General features: G+C 45.2%; 1 non-coding gene across 1 annotated transcript; it reads left to right on the top strand.

Annotated features, from left to right (window-relative positions):
• Positions 1 to 5,119: 5,119 nt before the first annotated feature.
• TRNAL-UAA (transfer RNA leucine (anticodon UAA)) lies at positions 5,120 to 5,202 on the top strand. The gene has a single exon. It is a non-coding gene; the product is annotated as a tRNA-Leu (tRNA).
• The last annotated feature ends 12,116 nt before the right edge of the window (positions 5,203 to 17,318 follow it).

Raw genomic sequence — 17,318 nt, 5'->3', positions numbered from 1 at the left:
TCACTTTTGATTTAGGAAATGCAGGCACATGCCTGCAGTGGCTCAAGCTAGAGGCTGGGGGGTATTAAAGCAAGCCCTCCCTTCCCTTCCACAATGCTGAGTTGAGGATGGGGGGCAGACCCTGGCAGAATGTTATGATTTAACCCCCCCCAGCCTGCACAGTCCCCAGCTGGGGTGTACCTAGAGGGGGAAGAGAAAAATCCCTCGCCAGGCTCCTACTCCCCGCCACCCACCCTTGCTGCTCAAGGGGCGGGAATGTTGCAAGACTTTGACCCCCAGCTAGCACTCTGAGGCAAGGTGGGGGGGAGGGAGGACTCCATGTGTGGAGTGCATGCATCTGTTGATGATACTGGGCTTTTCAATCTCCCTCTTCCTGTTTCTTCGTATTGTCTGCAGCAAACTGACAGCACTCACGAGTCCCATGGATTACAAACCAGGTAATTTTTCACACCTCACTCCATTTCCTATTGAACAGTGACAGATTGAGGCCTTTGAAGAAAGCCAGCAGTCAACAGGGAGCTTATCAGAAAACAAAGTTTATCAGCTCATCAGGAAAACAAAAGCCTCTTTCTCATTAGTTCAAGCTCTTCTTAAACAGCTTTTTACAAGGAAGGAATGGAGGAACATTGCCAGCTGACCTGCTGATTAATTCTAAAAAGCCCTAAGTGGACACCATTCTGCCTACCTTTGTTCCAGTGAAATTGGAGACACACATAGACACCTCTCAGCATTAGCTAGCATGGGGGTAGCATGACTGCGACCAGATGCTGGCTAGGGCCTATGTTGTGGGAAATGGGAGGGAGGGACGGGGGGATCCCTGCTTGAACAGTGAGTGGAAAGGGTGGTGGGGCAGAGAGAAGCCAGGCAGATGCTACTGTGCCTGCATTCTCCACCTCCATCTACCTCTTAGCCAACCAGAGCTCCAGCTAGGGAGGAGCTGGGCACAGCCAGCCCTACTCTCTGCAGCAGACAGGCCAGCACAGGGCTGAAAAGCATGCTGGGATGCTGCAGGACCCTGTTCTTATATCTGAATACCAGCCTGGGGCAGGCAGCAGTTTAACTCCAACTTCAGCTCTGGCCTTGGAGCTGAAGCCAGAGTTGAGTTACCTCCCTGCCTTGGGCCAGGGTGGCTCGTGTGGCAGGGAGGGGGCTTCCAGTGAGGGGAGTGCCCAAGAATCTGTGTGGTGGAGGTGGGGGGTGAACAGGGAGAGACCGTGCATCTTATCCCTGCTGCTGTCCTGGCCACTTCCACTCCCCTCCCTTTCCCTTTCCCTTTCCTTCTCCCCCTGACCCCCTGCTGCTTACCTTCAACTCTGCCTCTGGTCTTGACATGGCCCAATTTAGAGCTGCCACTATTCCCTCTTCCTGGCTGGGACCAGGGCTGGGGGCCCTTGGATTGCACTGCTATTTTTTCCACTACAGCTGTGGGACGGGGTGCAGAAACAGATAATTTAAGAGGACCCTCCAATAATATAGATTCTATACATGGAAAATAATAACAAATTTCTAATTTTCCATGTATAGAATACAGTTATTGGGGAGTTGTCTTAAATTCAAAGTTGTCTTGGATTTGGGTAAATACTGTATTCTCATCCTTTATAAAATCAGTTAAATGTAATTATCAACTATATATGTGGTGAGTATATGTATATGTTGAGTGATGTGGAGCTGGTGGGAATCATGTATCCATGAAGATAACAAATGATACTCAATTAGCAACTTTCTCCTAAATCTGCTCTCTGCTTTTTCACACCCACATTATTCTCTGTTTACTTCCACGGGTTTACTCTTAATCTAGGATCTGATTCAGCAGAGCACTTAAGCAATACTGTAGGAAATGATCTTGAGGTCAGAGTAGCTCTCAGAGTAAATAAGTGCAGCAGCAGGAATGCTATATGTCAGCTATGAGGGGTAATTTTCCTTTCCTTGGTGCTGACTGAGGCCTTAGCTGAAGAGGCCACCATAGTTTGGGTTCCACATTTTAAGAAAGAGGTAGACAAACTGGAAAGAGCCCAAAGGAGAGCAAACAAAAAAGATTTGGAAAACATGACCTATGAGGAAAGGATGAAGGAGCTGGGTTTATTTAGTCTAGAACAGAGTAAAGTGAAAGGGAGCCTGCTGGTAGCTTTCCAGTGTTTAACAGGTTTTTCATAAAGAGGCTAGGGAAAAATTGTTTTCCACATCCACTGGGAGTATGCCAGAAATCACTGGCTTAACTTACAGCAAACTTAGTTAAGGTTAGATCATAGGAATGTATTTATAATTGCAAGAATAATTAAGCACTGGAATAAGCTACCTAGGGAGATTGAGGAAATTTGTCACCACCACAGGGTAATGAATTGAATGGTTTCTCTGGGTCTCTCCAACCCTGTATTTCTATGATTTATGATTTTTTAGCAACTGAGAGTTTTGTTGAGTCAAGGTCTATGTGGAATCAGACCTGGTCTTCTTGTCTTCAAGGGCTTTATTTAGAAAGACAAGTTTTCAGTTACTGGCCAGATCTAATGCTTTTGTGTCCTCCAAGAGCTCTCTAGCATCTACTTTATAATCTCAAACCTGAAACTGATAGACCCAAGTAATAAGCTTTTGGCTGCATTAGTCATTGACTATGCAGTGATAGTGGACCTGGAGGGAAAAAGATAATTTATCAAAAAATCTTCCAAAAAAAGTTTGACTAAATCCAGAATACCTTTATAAGCTGATTTTACCCCTATACTAAACCCCTTATTTTCCATTATTCTCATTGGCAGCTGGCTGCTGGACTGCATCTCAGGAGGAAATTTTAAAATGTAACAACAAAATGTTTAAGAGAACACATGTGCAGCCATATAATAATAACAATAATGAAGGTGATGGGGATGCCAGAGCAAGTTTTGTCCCAGGTGAAAAAAATGAGCAAGTTAATTTTACTGTCTTTGTTTTAGTACCCAGAAAGCTAGTGGGATTCCATATTTACTCCCAAAGAGAAAGGAAGCCAACTCAGGGAGGAGCATTCACAGTCACATAGATATTGCTCCTGTTGCATATATTCAGTGCCCATATTTCCAATCAAAAAGTGCCTGCAGATATGTATACACAACGCTCACTGAACACAAGGGGAGTGGTTTATGTACATCACATGGTCATATTACTAGGGAAGAGTTTAAGACTAGGAGTGCAGGGAGCCCAGGGAGAAAATTAGGAAGGCCAAAGCATGATTTGAGATGCAAATGGAAAGGGACATAAAAGGCAATAAAAGGGATTTTACAAGTATGTAAAAAATAAGATGACCAAAGAAACCATAGCTCTTTTAGGGAATCCAGAAGGGAATCTAGTTACAGATGATGCAGAGAAGGCTGGAGGATTTACTGCTTTTTTTACTTCAGTCTTCAAAAATAGGGGCAGCTGCCAGATGACAAATGCAGTTAGCACCAAAAATATGAAAGGCGACAAACAGCCTAAAGTAGTGGAAGAACAGATTAGGGATTACTTAGAGATACTAGATACTTTCAAGGTGGCAGAGCTGGATGTGGATGGGATGCACCATAGAGTACTGAAGGAATTGTTTGAGGTAATTTCAGAGCCATTGGCTATCTTCTTTAAGAACTCGTGGAGGTCAGGTGTGGTCCCAGATGACTGGAAAAGGGAAAATATGGTGCCTATCCTTAGAAAGCTAAGAAGGAGGCAGGGGCAGGCAATTATTTTGGGTGGAGGGCCTCTTACTCAGTTTTGGCAGGCTGTCGAGGGCTGCATGGGTCGCCCCGCCCCTTGACAGGTGCCCTGCCCCCTGGATACCATCTTGCTCACCAGCAGGAAAGAATCTGGTGCTGAGCGCAGGGAAAAGAAGCCCTTTACCCACCCCATGGCCAACGCTCCCTGCTGCAGGCACTCACAGTCCATGCGGGGCTGTCTGGAGCAGGCACAGGCAGCTCCATGTGGCCTGAAAGTGGCTACAGTGTGGGGCACTGACCATGGGGCGGGTGAAGGGCCATTTTTCCCCATGCTCAGTACCAGCTTGTAACCTGGCCCCACTGCCAGCCTGGGCTCCATGCCAGCTCCAGGCTCGCCCGTTGGCAGCAGCAGCTGTGGTCACCTGCTTGCTGCACTGGGCAGTGTTGGCTGGTGCTGCCCGGCCAGAGCACTGAGCAGCCCAGAGGTGACAGTGGTAAACACTGCCCAGTGTAGCAAGCGGGGGGGCTGCAGCTGCTGTCACCATGGGCGAGCCTGAAGCCAGTGCAGGACCCAGGCTGGCAGCAGGGCCAGGTTACAAGGTAGTGCTGAGCTGGGGGTAGAAAAGCAGCCCTCCCTGCCCCATGCCCAGCACCCTACTCTGCAGCCACTCACAGCCAGCCTGGAGCTGCCTGTGCCTGCTCTGGACAGCCCCGCGTGGGCTGCGAGCAGCTGCAGTGCGGAGCACCAGCCATTGGATGGGGGAGGGGCCGCTTTCCTTCGTGCCAGGAAGGAGCCTGGGAAAAAGCTGAGCATGGGGAAAAGTGACCCCTCCCCCACCCTGTGGCCAGTGCTCCCTGCTGCAGCCACTCGCAGCCTGTGTGGCTGTCCATAGCAGGCACAGTCAGCCCCATGTGGGCTGTGAGTGGCTGCAGCGCAGGGCACCGGGCAGGCAAGGGGCTGCTTTCCCCCAACCCATGCTCAGCTTTTCCTTGGGCTCCTTCCCTGCCCGGGGTCCTTTCCTGCCCTCCCCTCCCTCCCCCTTACTTGCGGTTCTGGTGTGGGGCAGCCACCTGGTCCCAGGCCAGAAGCCCCAGTTCAGGCTTCCAGCTGGGGGGGCAGGGCTGGGGAGGCCGCTGGGCTTCCCCTGGGTCCTACTGCCCTTGGTTCCTGTCATTTTTTACAGGAACCAAGGGCAGATGAATATTAATTTTCTAAATTTTTTAGCTGCCCTGCAGGCCAGATAGAATGGCCTCATGGGCTGGATCCGGCTCATGGGCAGTATTTTGCCCACCCTGATCTAGGCAATTACAGACCCATGAGCCTGATCTTGATACATGGAAGGATCATGGAGCTGGTCCTCAAGGAATCTATGATAAAGCACCTAGAGAAGAAAAAGGTGATTAGGAAGAGCCAGAACAAGTGATTCCCAACCAACCTGATTTCCTCCTTTAATAGCAAGCTCTTCTACACCAGGGTGGCTGAGCGGTTAAGGTGTTGGCCTTAAGCTCCAATAGATACATGTCTGTGTGGGTTCAAACCCCACTCCTGGTAATATCCTGTTTTTGGATGCACACTTTGCTAGGTTTATTTGACCCCAGCAGTCTGTCTTACCCAGAGCAGGGGGGAGATGGACTTGATGATCATACAAGTTTTCTTCCAGCTCTAAACTTCTGTGAATCTGTGAAGGTAATGGAAGTAGGGCAGTGGATGTAATATACCTTGACTTTAGCAAGGCTTATGATACTGTTTACTAAGACATTCTCATTCTACTAGAGGAAAGTACTGTAACATAGATATATAACTTATTGGATCATCATGCTCAATGAGTAGTCATCAATAGCTCAATATCTATTTGTGAGGAGATATGAAATGGAGTTCCCCAGCAGTCTGGCTGGGTCTGATACTATTTAACATCTTTATTAATGATTTGGATGATGGGATTGAGTGCATGTTTAGCAAATTTTCAAATCACAAATTGGGTAGAGACACTCTGAAGTGTAGGGCTAGGACCTGGAATGACTTGGATAGACTGGAGGAATGGCCAGCAGTCAGTCAGATGAGACTCAACAAGGACAACTGCAAAATCCTGCACTTGGGATGGAATAATTTCATGCACAAATATGGGCAAGGGAATGATTGACTAGACTGCAGTATTGCATAGAAGGACCTGGGAGTTACAGTCGACAATAAAATGAGTATGCTGTTGTTGTACAAAAAGGCAATGGTTTGCCAGATTATTTTAAGAGGAGTGTCACTTGCAAATCAAAGGAAGTGATTTTTCTGCTTAATTTGGCACTGTTGAGGGCTCACTTGGAGTACTGTGTCTAGTTTTAGAACCCACACTTCAAAAAGGATTGGAAAAATTGGAAAAGGTCCAGCACAGAGCAACAAAAATGGTTAGAGGTCTGAGAATCATGATTTATGAAAAAATGCTGGAGGAACTAGTGTTATTTAGCCTACAGAGGAGAAGATTGAGGGGGATTTGATAAGTCTACCAATACTTGAAGGGTGATTATAGAGAAGATGGAGATGGGCTTTTTCTGTGACTGTAGGGGGCAGAATTAGGAGCCACAGACTAAAACTGCAGGAGAGGAAATTGAGATTGGAAAGTAGGAGGAACTTTCTGATCTGAGTATAGTCAAGCATCAGAACAGGTTACCTAGAGAAACAATCAAATCCCCACCCCTGGAAATTTTCAGGAGTAGGTTGGACAAACACTTGGCTATGATGGTTCAGTCAGGGATTGAATGGCACCCAGTGTTGAGCAGGGGCTGGACTAGCTGATCTTGTGAGGTCTCTTTCAGCCCTATTTTTCTCTGATCCAATGATCCTCAATGGGCCCTTAGATTTCCTGTGCACCAAAGGATTTATTGTATTGCTGAAACCCAGCCTCACCTTATCTGGCCCTCCATCTATATCTACTTTTATCTTACACTAAAATACCTGTTAGATGCCTTCGTGGACTTAGGCAAGTAAGTGTCAACCTTTTCTGCCCTGCTTGAATCCTAAAGCATTAGTGCACCTAATTTTGTAATGTAACATCATCTTAACCTTAAAACTAAATCACTGAATGTGGCAAGGGAGAGATGAACAACCTCCCTCTTGTGTTATGATTTTTTCAGAGACTTCAGCCTCAATATCCTCTGCTATAATTTAAGGGCATTGCTCCTAGTCCTATCCTACCCTTTGTGTCTCACTACAGGTATTAGAAGACTGTTATCAAATCCCGCCTCAGTCTTCTCTTCTCCAGACTAAATAACCCTAGTTATTTCAGTCTTTCCTCTTAAATCATGTTTTCTCCTAGCTTCTAATATTTTAACAAAAAATATGATCTGCTGGGCTCTTTCTAATTTGTCCATATATTTCTCAAAGTGTGGGGCTCAAAACTGGACACAATGATCCAGATGAGGCCTCACCAGTACTGAATAGAGTGGCAAACTAACTTCCCTTGATTTGTGTGAGACTCTCTTGTTAGTACAACCCAATATGCTGTTGACTTTTTTTTTTCTTCCCAAAAAAAGCACACTGTCTTATATTCAGCTTCTGGTCTACTGTAATCCCCAGGCCTCTCTCTGCAGTACTACAGCCTAGGCAGTCATTCCCCAGTCTGTATTTATGCCTGCAATTATTTTGTCCCAAGTGCAGGACTTTTCACTTGCCCTTGCTCAATTTCATTTCACTGATTTTGGATCATTTCTCTGGTTTATCCAGATCATTCTGGATCCTAGAATCCCAATTCCCCAGAATGTCTGCAACTCTACCAAGATTTCTGTGATTTGGAAATTTACTAATCATGCACACAATACCATCACCCAAATCATTAATGAATATATTAAACACCACCCAATCCAGGACAGATCCTGAGGAAACCCACTTGATACCTCCTTCCAACTAGATGTTGAGCTATTGATGACTATTTGTTGAGGCTGATGATCTAACCAGTTACATATCCATGTTACACTACTTCCATCTAGTCTGCATTTCCTTAGTGCAGAGGTCAGTAACATTTTCCAGCAGCAGGCCAAAATGACCCAGCTCAGGTCTGAGGTGGGCTGGCAATAGGCCTGGTCACCTCCACCCCTTCTCCCCATAGTGCAGCTGTGGCATGGCATGGCATGGGCAGAGTTCGCACTCCACCAAAGTCCAGGTGCAGTGTAGAGCAGAAAGATCACCCTATCCACCAAAGCCCCTCCTGCCTAGCTGAGACATGGGCAAAGCCCACCACCACTGAATGCCACTGAAGCCACAGCTCCTCAGATCAGATTCAAAGGCTCTGTAAGTTATAGGTTGCTGACCCCTGCTAATGGCTAGGCAATGGTATTTAGAGGTTTGCTTTTGGGAACTGGCTTATAGGTAAAGTAGATATACAGTAGAACAATGGTCCAGGGGAATGGCAAGGGTTAATTGATTTTTAAAGCCTGTTTGTAACAAAGTTTCCTTCAAGACCCACTGGGTCTGACACAGGCAATCAGCAAGCAGATACAAAGGCTGGGAAATTGAAGACAAGTACCACACTGTTCCTTAACATAAATAAGGGACTCGGCAGCATCAGTGCCAGCCCACTGTGCCCAACTGCAGGGCCCTTGTGATTTCTGGTTTTGGTAGATGGACCAAATTAGGAGGATACTGGAAAGAACAAAATGTGTGCATGTGGTGTGTTTGTAAAACAAAGGAATATATTGACAGGACAGAACATGGACCATATGATGACTACAGGGAGACCAATCAAAGATTCCCAGAAATGAAGAGTCATCAGAGGAGAGAGAGAATACAAAATAAAGGATTTCAGAGCAGCAACAGATCCCTGAGAGGGGAGAACCCAAGGTCACCATGGACAAAGAATACACCACCAGCCCATATCACCCACCCTACTGAGGGGGAACAGTGGGGCTCGGCCTTCAACCTCCAGGCTGCTGACTTCTGACATTCAAGAAAGAACCTCAGGGTGAAGCTTGCATATTGGCTAGATGTACCTTGACCCTGTGACAGCTCTAGGACTGGTAGCTATAGAATTGCTTGCATTATTCTTATCTGCTACCACTGTGTATCAATACCATTCATTTATTATTGAATGGAGAGGTTGTGGTCAGTCTGAGGGTTTGGGTCCACCCATAGCAAGGTATCTGGGTCATAAATCCAGTGCCAACACCTGCCTTAGCTTACTATTGAGAATCTTGTGGGTGACAGTGTCAAAAGCCCTGTTAAAGTCAAGGTATATCACATCCATTGCTCTTCCCCTATCCACAGAGCCTGTCACTTTATCATAGAAAGAAATAATTTTAGTTAGACTTGACAGTTCAGGATGAATCCATGTTGGCTTCATGGTTGGGCATCCCACTTGGGTGCCTAATCACTCTGAGTCCAACACTTACATGTCAGGGGTTCATCTACATGAGATGCTTTACTGCACAGTTGACTAATTAGCTCAGCAGTAAAGCATCACTGTCTACATGTGTGCCCCTATTAGGCTGGACTAAACTAATTAATTTGGCCACAAGCTAGTACAACTTGATATAAGTACTATCCTACAGTGGAGTTATGTACTGCACTGCAATGCATGTGTAGATGGTGACTGGGGCTAGCCAGGGCATGGGGTGCTACAGTGTAGGGGCTACCTGCTGGATAACCCCACATTGTAGCATACTTGTGCCTCAGACAGCCCCTCTGCAGCATGTTGAGCTGGGGTGGAGCAGCTCCAGACTGGCAGGCAGGCTGGCAGGCTGACTCCCTGGGCCCTCTGCTAGCTGGCGCTGTGGGTCAACATGTTGCAGTCCTGGACACACATGTGATCACTGCACCAGAATTTATTGTGTCACATTACTATCATATGTGGACATGCCAAGAGAAACCTAATCTGTGCCAAATGCAGCTACCCTGTACCCTGACCATGAAAGGTACATGAAAGGTAAGAGAAAAATCCTTGATGGGAGGGTCATTATTTGAGTGCATTGTAGAGGCAAGTTATGGGAGCTATTCTTGTAAGGGCACTAATAAAACTGGATAGAAGTTTTCAGGAGTTCAGAATATAGAAAGGGAGAACCACAAATGTATAATACAATATAAAACCTGCAAAGGGCCAAGGTCATTCATTCAAGATGTGTAAGGAAGCACAGGGAGTAGTGGCATGAAAGGAAATTCTTGAAATGAGAATTAAAGGAGCTTCAATTGAACTGTCAAGCTAAATCAAATATTAGGCTATGTAAGCACATAGTATTTCTACTGTTTCCTTCCTCCTTTCTGAGTAGTAATTGCCCTTACTTGACATGGCCTGGTTTTATTTACATTACCAGACTATATACTTGTGCAGGACCCAAATGCCCCCAATCCTGTTTGGGGCATTTGCGTGTTGCAGTAAAATTAACAATGGCCACCTCACTGAGGAGGAAGTCTATATTCAGATAGATATGCATTTTCATAAGGGCTGATTCTGAAATCACACTGGCTTTATGCTGGTAGAACTCCACAGACAACAGTTGGATTATTCTTGCTTTCTGCCATTGCAAGTGAGATTAGATATAAGTACTGAGACTCAAAAAAGGACTCAGAAATGTTACCCAGAAGTCAGTCCTCATATTTCTTTTTCTTGATGGTGAAATTCTTCAGAGATTGTAATGCTGTAGTAGCGCAGCTGGGTAACCAATGGCTCTTCTCAGGAAGGAAAGATAGAAAGTGGCTGAGGCATGGTTAAGTGTTTTTAGGATGGGAAGGGATAAAAGTAGCCTAAGCACCAGTGGCGGATTTAGAGTTAGTGGGGCCCCATGTGCAGCTTCATTTTTGGCCCCCTCTTCCCCCTTGAGACCCAGCCAAGAAGAACATTCTCTTTTATCTCCCCTCATTTTTCATTTTTTTCCCTTCCTCCTCCTATATTATAAGTAATAAGAAGAAAATAAAGTGAGGTACCTTGATTGCTTTTGTACTCTACATTTTTTCACAGACCACTTATCAGGATCTGTAAAAACGGGATTTTGAACCATTGCATACTAGTGACAAATCACAGGCATTGTTGCAAAGTGTGGGGGAGGGTGCTTTTGTTCAACTAGATAATTGATCAAGCAGACAGACTTTGATTGGCAAATGACAATTTCTCTTAGTTGCTGTTATGCTATTGCTGAAACAGCGAAAAAATGGCGAAGCACATTTTTTGCTAGACTACTTCAAAAACTATGTTTACAGCACAGTTTGCAAAAGAAGTTTGCAGAATGCAGAAAGCCTGGACCGCTTTGGAACTTGCAACGTACTAAGTTCAGTTATTTGTCAGATTTGTCCTACATTTTGGGGACCCCTGTCACTGGGGGCCCTGTGCCACTGCATGATTTGTTGCACAGTAAATCCACCACTGCCATGACTCCATTGCTAGAGGGCAGAAAGCAGAGCAGCACAGGACTTCCTTCCCCTTGAAGAAGAGCAGAGCCCTGGGGGGGGGTCTCTGGTGCTTTTTATTTAATGGGAATGGGATCAAGGAACAGAGCAGTCCAGATGTTGAAGAGACTTTTGGAGATCCAAGGCAGGAGGAGAGGAGGGTAAGGTTTCAGCAGTATTTTCCCATGCTGAACTCTCTATTTTGTTTACATTGATGCTTTGTACCTTCAGCACTGATATGAACTGGAGCATGGCAGAAATTTTCCAAGAAGTCGAGGGGTAGTACAGAGAGCGCAAACACCTTTCATCACAGGAAATGCCGTATTGATAGAGGGCCACCTTCTCCATACGCCTGTACTGGTTTTCTATTCTTGTAATCCATACAAGGAGGAAGGGAGAAAAAGACGATTATTATAAAACATGCAAGAGAAAAGTCTTACTATAAAATAGGGTCGTGTGAAGCTTTGGTCACTGATTCGATTTGGTGGAGATTCGGCCTGATTCGGTGGCTGAATCTCTGAATCCAAATTGAATCAGGAGACCCTTTAATCTCTCCAAATCAAATCAGAACCCTCCAAATCAATTCAGAGAGATTCAGAAAGATTTGGCAATTCGGGCATAGACACAGTTTTAAATGTTTTTTCTACGTACCTCGAGATACCAGGCAGCTTGTGAATGCTGAGATGCTGGGGCTGATGGAGCATCCCATGGGAGCATGAGGGGCTCCCAGGTGTGCTCAACAGCAGGCCTGGATGTGGACCACTTCTGGGTCTGCCGGGGAACATGTAGGGGGGCCCTCTGCACCCCCCTGGCTTGCTGACTTGTGCCTCCTGGGTCTGGGGGGGCACCTGGGGTCCCCCCGTGGCCAATTGCTGAGCCGCGGCATGCAGTGGGGCTCCCCTGCATGCTAGGCGGAGGACCCAGAAGTGGAGTGGAAGTACTTCTGGTCCACTTCTGGGTTTGCCGCTGAGCATGCGGGTGGCTCCCCCACACTCCTGTGGGAAGCTCCATCCACCCCAGCATCACAGCGTTCATGAGCTGCACCTGGTACCTCGAGGTATGTAGAAAAAACATTTAAAGCTGTGTCTATGGCTGAATTGCTGATTCTCCAAATCAGCATCAAATCGTCAGTCCCCGATTTGGTCCATATATGAATCTGAATTGAATATGGCCCGTTTCGCACACCCCTACTATAAAATAATAACTACAATAACAACAATAGCAACAGCAACAACAGCAAGAATAAAAATAAAAATCTTCTTTCTGTGTCTCCCAGAAGGTGTCTCTCAAGCTGCTCTTGTGTTATTAATATAAAAACAATCCAGCTGGGTTGGTTTTCCAAATGTCAGCCCCGATGCTAGCATTTTCTTTTGCAACAAGGGGAAGAGGGATCAGATGGTTTGTTTTTTGCCAAGCGGCCCAGGCCTCTGTTGCTGCCAGCTGCTCACATTCCACAGCAGGATGTAGGAAGTGGCTGTTGAATGGTCGATAGCTTGTCATCACTCTTGCCACGTTCGCAACAAAATGACCCAACTCTTAATAGACATGCTAGTGCTTTTTCAACCCAAGACTTGCTCAACTCCCAAGTGAGCAAGTAGTGCTCCTAGAGTGATCTGCTCCTTTCAAGCTGGAAATAAACCAAAGGAACTGCTCTGTTGGGACGAAGAATGCACTTTCCCACTGCAGCTATGACATGGTGTGACGTGAGGGCTATTCAGTCTTTGTTGTTACTAACTCTCTAGCTGAAGGCAAAGCAAACAATGGTGTTAGCAATATGTGCGGTATAGAACTGAGAGGTGTGAGCCAGGGGACATTTCAGATGTACCCTTCAGACTGTCTTTAATCATAGTGGGGGTTGCACTATAACGGTACCATGGGAAAAAGAAACACATCCTAAAGGAAAATACATTCCTCCTCATTTAGGTGGGAAGTTATAAAACCAACACTTTTTTTCACTGAGTAGATGACAAACACATGGAGCTCAACCACAGAGCAAGAAGTCCATTACAATATCCAAATGTGTGCAAGTACCAGTTTCTTTTCCCGCTCAGATTATAACGAGGTGATTTTAATGATTGTACTTTATTGCTCTGCAATATGTTCAGTAACAGTTCCTTCTACTGCTCTGTGGCCTGCTCCACTAACAATCCTGACTCTCCCTTCACATTCCTCCCCACCAACCCCTCGCCCAGTGGATGCTTTTGTCTAATTCTTGATGGTGACTGATTCCTTTCAAACTGGAATGGGAAGAATACTTGGCAATGTGCAACAGGCCCGTTCAGAATTGGCAGGGAGATGGATTTGAAGGTCTGTGTGGTCTCTGACTTCCAATCCTCTCTATCACTTTCCTGTCACACCACACTAATTCAGTTCCAAGAATGGTGGCCACACAAGGCAGATGGTGAGCAGTCAACACAGGTCGGTCTGGGAAAGTGGCAACCAGAACCTCCCTTCGGGCAAGGAATGCCTCCTCGTCCTTCTGTGCTTTGTGTTGAATTTTCTAGCACTAGTCCTGCAAAATCCTCAGGCCAGTGACTACAGAGCAGCCATGGCATATTGGGAGGGGAAAGGTGCAGAAAAGTGGTGTCAGGCTCTTCCTGTCTTCTGCAGCCTGCCTGGTGAGTTAACATGAAGCAGAGAACCTAGAAGCCATAGGAGCCATCTGAAGTGCCCAAAGCGTAGCCCTTAGGGCTTCCTGGATCCCAGTTGCATTGCAGGCTGGCTGTCAAGTGACTGAAGAGGGAGAGGCTGGTCACCCTGGATTCAGGCTTTCAGCTCAGCTAGGGTTTCCAGGCTTCTAGGCTTTCTGATAGTTTGCAGCTCACCAAACAGGATGATGGGGGGAGCCTGGAAGCCCTAGGCATGCCAGCTCTTAAACTCTTAGGCTCATTTCATTATGCTAGCTTGAGCTTCCAGGGTCTACAGCAGGGCCACCTGCCAGGTGAACCTTCCTGGAGCTGTACCTCCATTTTCTTTCTTAGATAATTTCAAAAGTTTTGCTCCCAATCAAAACAAGTTTTCAAAATATCAAACCCTTAAGAAAACAGAATGGCCTTTCTCTGTCCCATTCTGGATCACATATGCAAGACAGGCAGGACTGATCATTTTCACTGTACCATTCATCATCATCACTATCCCAGGGAGGATGATTCTAGCACGTTTTCCTGGTGTAAAATAATCTGACATTTTGCAGTGAGTGTCTCGCATGTGTCTTCTGAATCTCCACGAAACATTTTTTGCTCTATCTTGTAGTCAAGGAACAGCACGAGGGCAAAAGTAGAACTTGCAAAGTGATGAGAGCAGCAGGAGATTAAAGACGGCAGAGGGAAAGAAACTGTTCATTCAAATTCAGGGAGGAGCCTTTCATCAGACTGCCTTTAACTGAAATGAGAGACTGGAGCATAGACTCGAAGCCAAGCAAAACACTGAAAGCAATGGAACCACTACAACAATGGGGAGGATATTTAGCAACATACATGACATTAGAACATCAGAGTTACAAGTTATGCATGCACACAAAATGCATTTAGTACTTAGAAGCAGTTGAAAAGTGCTGTAACCTTCAGCTAACCCCCGGAATGTAAAATCAGACACAGCTTACATTTTCTTTGAAAGAACAGCTCGTGAGGCAAATGGTATAAGAGAATGTACAGTATTTATTTATTTGAAATGGTTACTCAGGCAGAAACTAAGCCTAGGAATATATAATACCAAACACATGCCATTTAACAGTTCCATATGAAAGGTAAACTATGCAGCTTCCAAATGCATCATTAGAACAGAGTGTACTGCAGTGCGTGAGCAGAATAGTATATCCACAGACAACATTAAACTGTTTCCATTAACCAAGAATAATGCTTGTAATTTTCTTTTTAGCATTAGCACTCACCAGTCTAACAAGTACATGACAATGTTGACTGAGAGAGACCCAATTTTTCTCTCGCTCAAGCTATGGCTACGTTCTATGGCAAAATTCACAGATTACACTGAATACAATGCAACCAAAGAAAGCTCAGCCATATATGATGGCATTTCCTTTTTTATCCAGTTCCCTCTTATTGCCCTGGATTCTTCCCTGAACTGAGATCATCTCTGTACAAGGGCTGCTGGTTGTGGTGAAAAGGATTATCATGGAGTTATTTGCATTTCTCAGTAACAATCCACAAGCCTTGACCCAGGCATAGGATAAAGCCACTCAGGTGTGTTCTAACCCTTGTATGAATGTAGATCTGGCTTCAGGAACTAACTTACACAGGTATAAGTGAGCTCAGAATCTGGTTCCATATTTTCAGCCAATCCCAGCATTTCTCTGTATTTTCTTGTCTGTGTTTCTGTATAACAATGTATTATGCATGCTATGTTAGTTCTGTTTAAAATATTAGGGAGGAAGGAGAAATCCCGAGCACTTGAAAAAGCAGCAGGCAGGTAATACATTTGGTCCTGGCTAGTCTGCTGTCATTATATGCGTGAAAACGTTAAAGGGAGCTGGAAATTATAGCTGGAACATGTTCTTGGCAGTGCTGGGATAGTTATGTACATTTTTCAGAGGTCCACCAAGCAGAAGAATGTTGATGAAGAACAGTGTAGTTATTTTAAAGGTCTGGGAGGAAAGGAGGTTTTGATTTTTTCAGGTCAACATCCAACATGACATTGTCTTGGTTTTGTTTGGCTTTTTAATAGCCACAAGAGGACAATGCAGTACATGGCACTGTGTCTAAAATGCAATAGGCCAGGGCTGACATATCATTTGCTTTCATCTAAGATGGGATAATGACCTGGGACAGCTGTAGCATTGAATTTCCCCACTGGTGTAAATAATGTTTCCTTCCCTTCAATAGGAAGTTATTCACACCTGGCACCCAGAGCCTGCGGGCTACTACAAGGGTGTCCTTCACATGACACATAATTTTTGCTTCAGAAACTCAGTTATTTGACTTAGCATTTCTGGAACTGAAATCTTGTTTCGGGAGTCTTTCCTTCTCAGCCATCAAACCTGCATTTCCAGATTCTTTTGGAGACATGGCAATACATCTAGGAGGTCAAGACACCCACAACTGTCAAAACAGCTTGTGCTCCTGGGCTGAGTGAGTGGACCACAGGCATTTCTGACTGTTTTGGAAAGGAGTTGTGTCAAGATTTTTGATTCTAGGCCACTAAGGCTCTATCTACACAGTAAATTCACTATGCTCTAAAGCATAGTGGCACGCTGCCCTGCTCTGGATGGGCTGTGTACACATATTCCTTCATATGGGTTAATTAGACCGCTGACTGACAGCACATTAGTCTACTCCACACTAAGGAACTCACCAGCTGTGTTGCATGGACAAGGTTACATGGCTTTCAGTTTAGGAAGTAATCTGCTTGGTGCAACACTATGTGTCTAAGGATGCTGCTCCAGAAAATGGTAAATTTACCATTAGACAGACATAGTCATAATGGCTTTGAGAAAGTGGGGTCTTAAGGCGGTAGGGGGGCATTGCAAGACAGAGATTCTCTCCATCACAAACTTCTGAAGCAAGGAGCAGTATGGGTTTTTGTTTCCTCCCTAATGCAAAATCTTTGTGCTCAATTCTGAACTTAGAAGAGATTATTAAAAACACCATTTTTCTTTTTTTTTTGTAGTAATTTTCATGTAGTCTTGTGACAACTAAGGCGGCTCCTTGCCAGCACATAATGAAGTCAGCTGGTGTTTGTGCTGAAGAGGATGGGAGGGGCTTCCCTTCAATTCATCATGTTAGATTAAGCAAATCATATGGCAAGCTACCAAGGGTATGAGATCAGACTCCATTGTGGATCTGCTTATTTGAAAGGTTGAAATGCTGAATCTACTTACGAAGTTAACTAGCTAAGGAGGGAACCAGGCCTGAGATTCTGGGGGCTGGTACCGACTGTTCTTAGGTGTTTGTAATGCACCAAGCAAGGTGAAGCCCTGATTCTGACTGAGGCTCTGGCACACTACTGAGATATTGATAACTCATGATGGTAGCTGCAAGGCCTACTTGTGTTAAATTAAAAAAATCCCCCAAAACAGTTTAGAGTTGTGCAAAATGTTCCCCTGAAAGCTTGCTCAACTTAGCTCGTCCAAACATTTGACTCAACCTGCATACAAATCTTTGATCCTTTTTTCCCTTTTCAGTTAAACAGGAAACCAAAGCTAATGAATCAGCTCCATTTCAGGAATCATGATGACCTGTTAGGAGATGGCTTCTCTTCCAACTGGCAGATTTACAATAGGATGCTAAACTATGAGGAATTACTTTCAATTAACAGGGAGCTTTAATTCCCCATGGGTAAACTCTCTTAGATAC

Source organism: Crocodylus siamensis, chromosome 1, assembly GCF_052110815.1.
Source record: "Crocodylus siamensis isolate JL-2025a chromosome 1, ASM5211081v1, whole genome shotgun sequence".
Lineage (NCBI taxonomy): Eukaryota > Metazoa > Chordata > Crocodylia > Crocodylidae > Crocodylus > Crocodylus siamensis.
The sequence above is the reverse complement of the archived record's forward strand: the minus strand, read 5'-3'. Positions and strand labels throughout refer to the sequence as shown.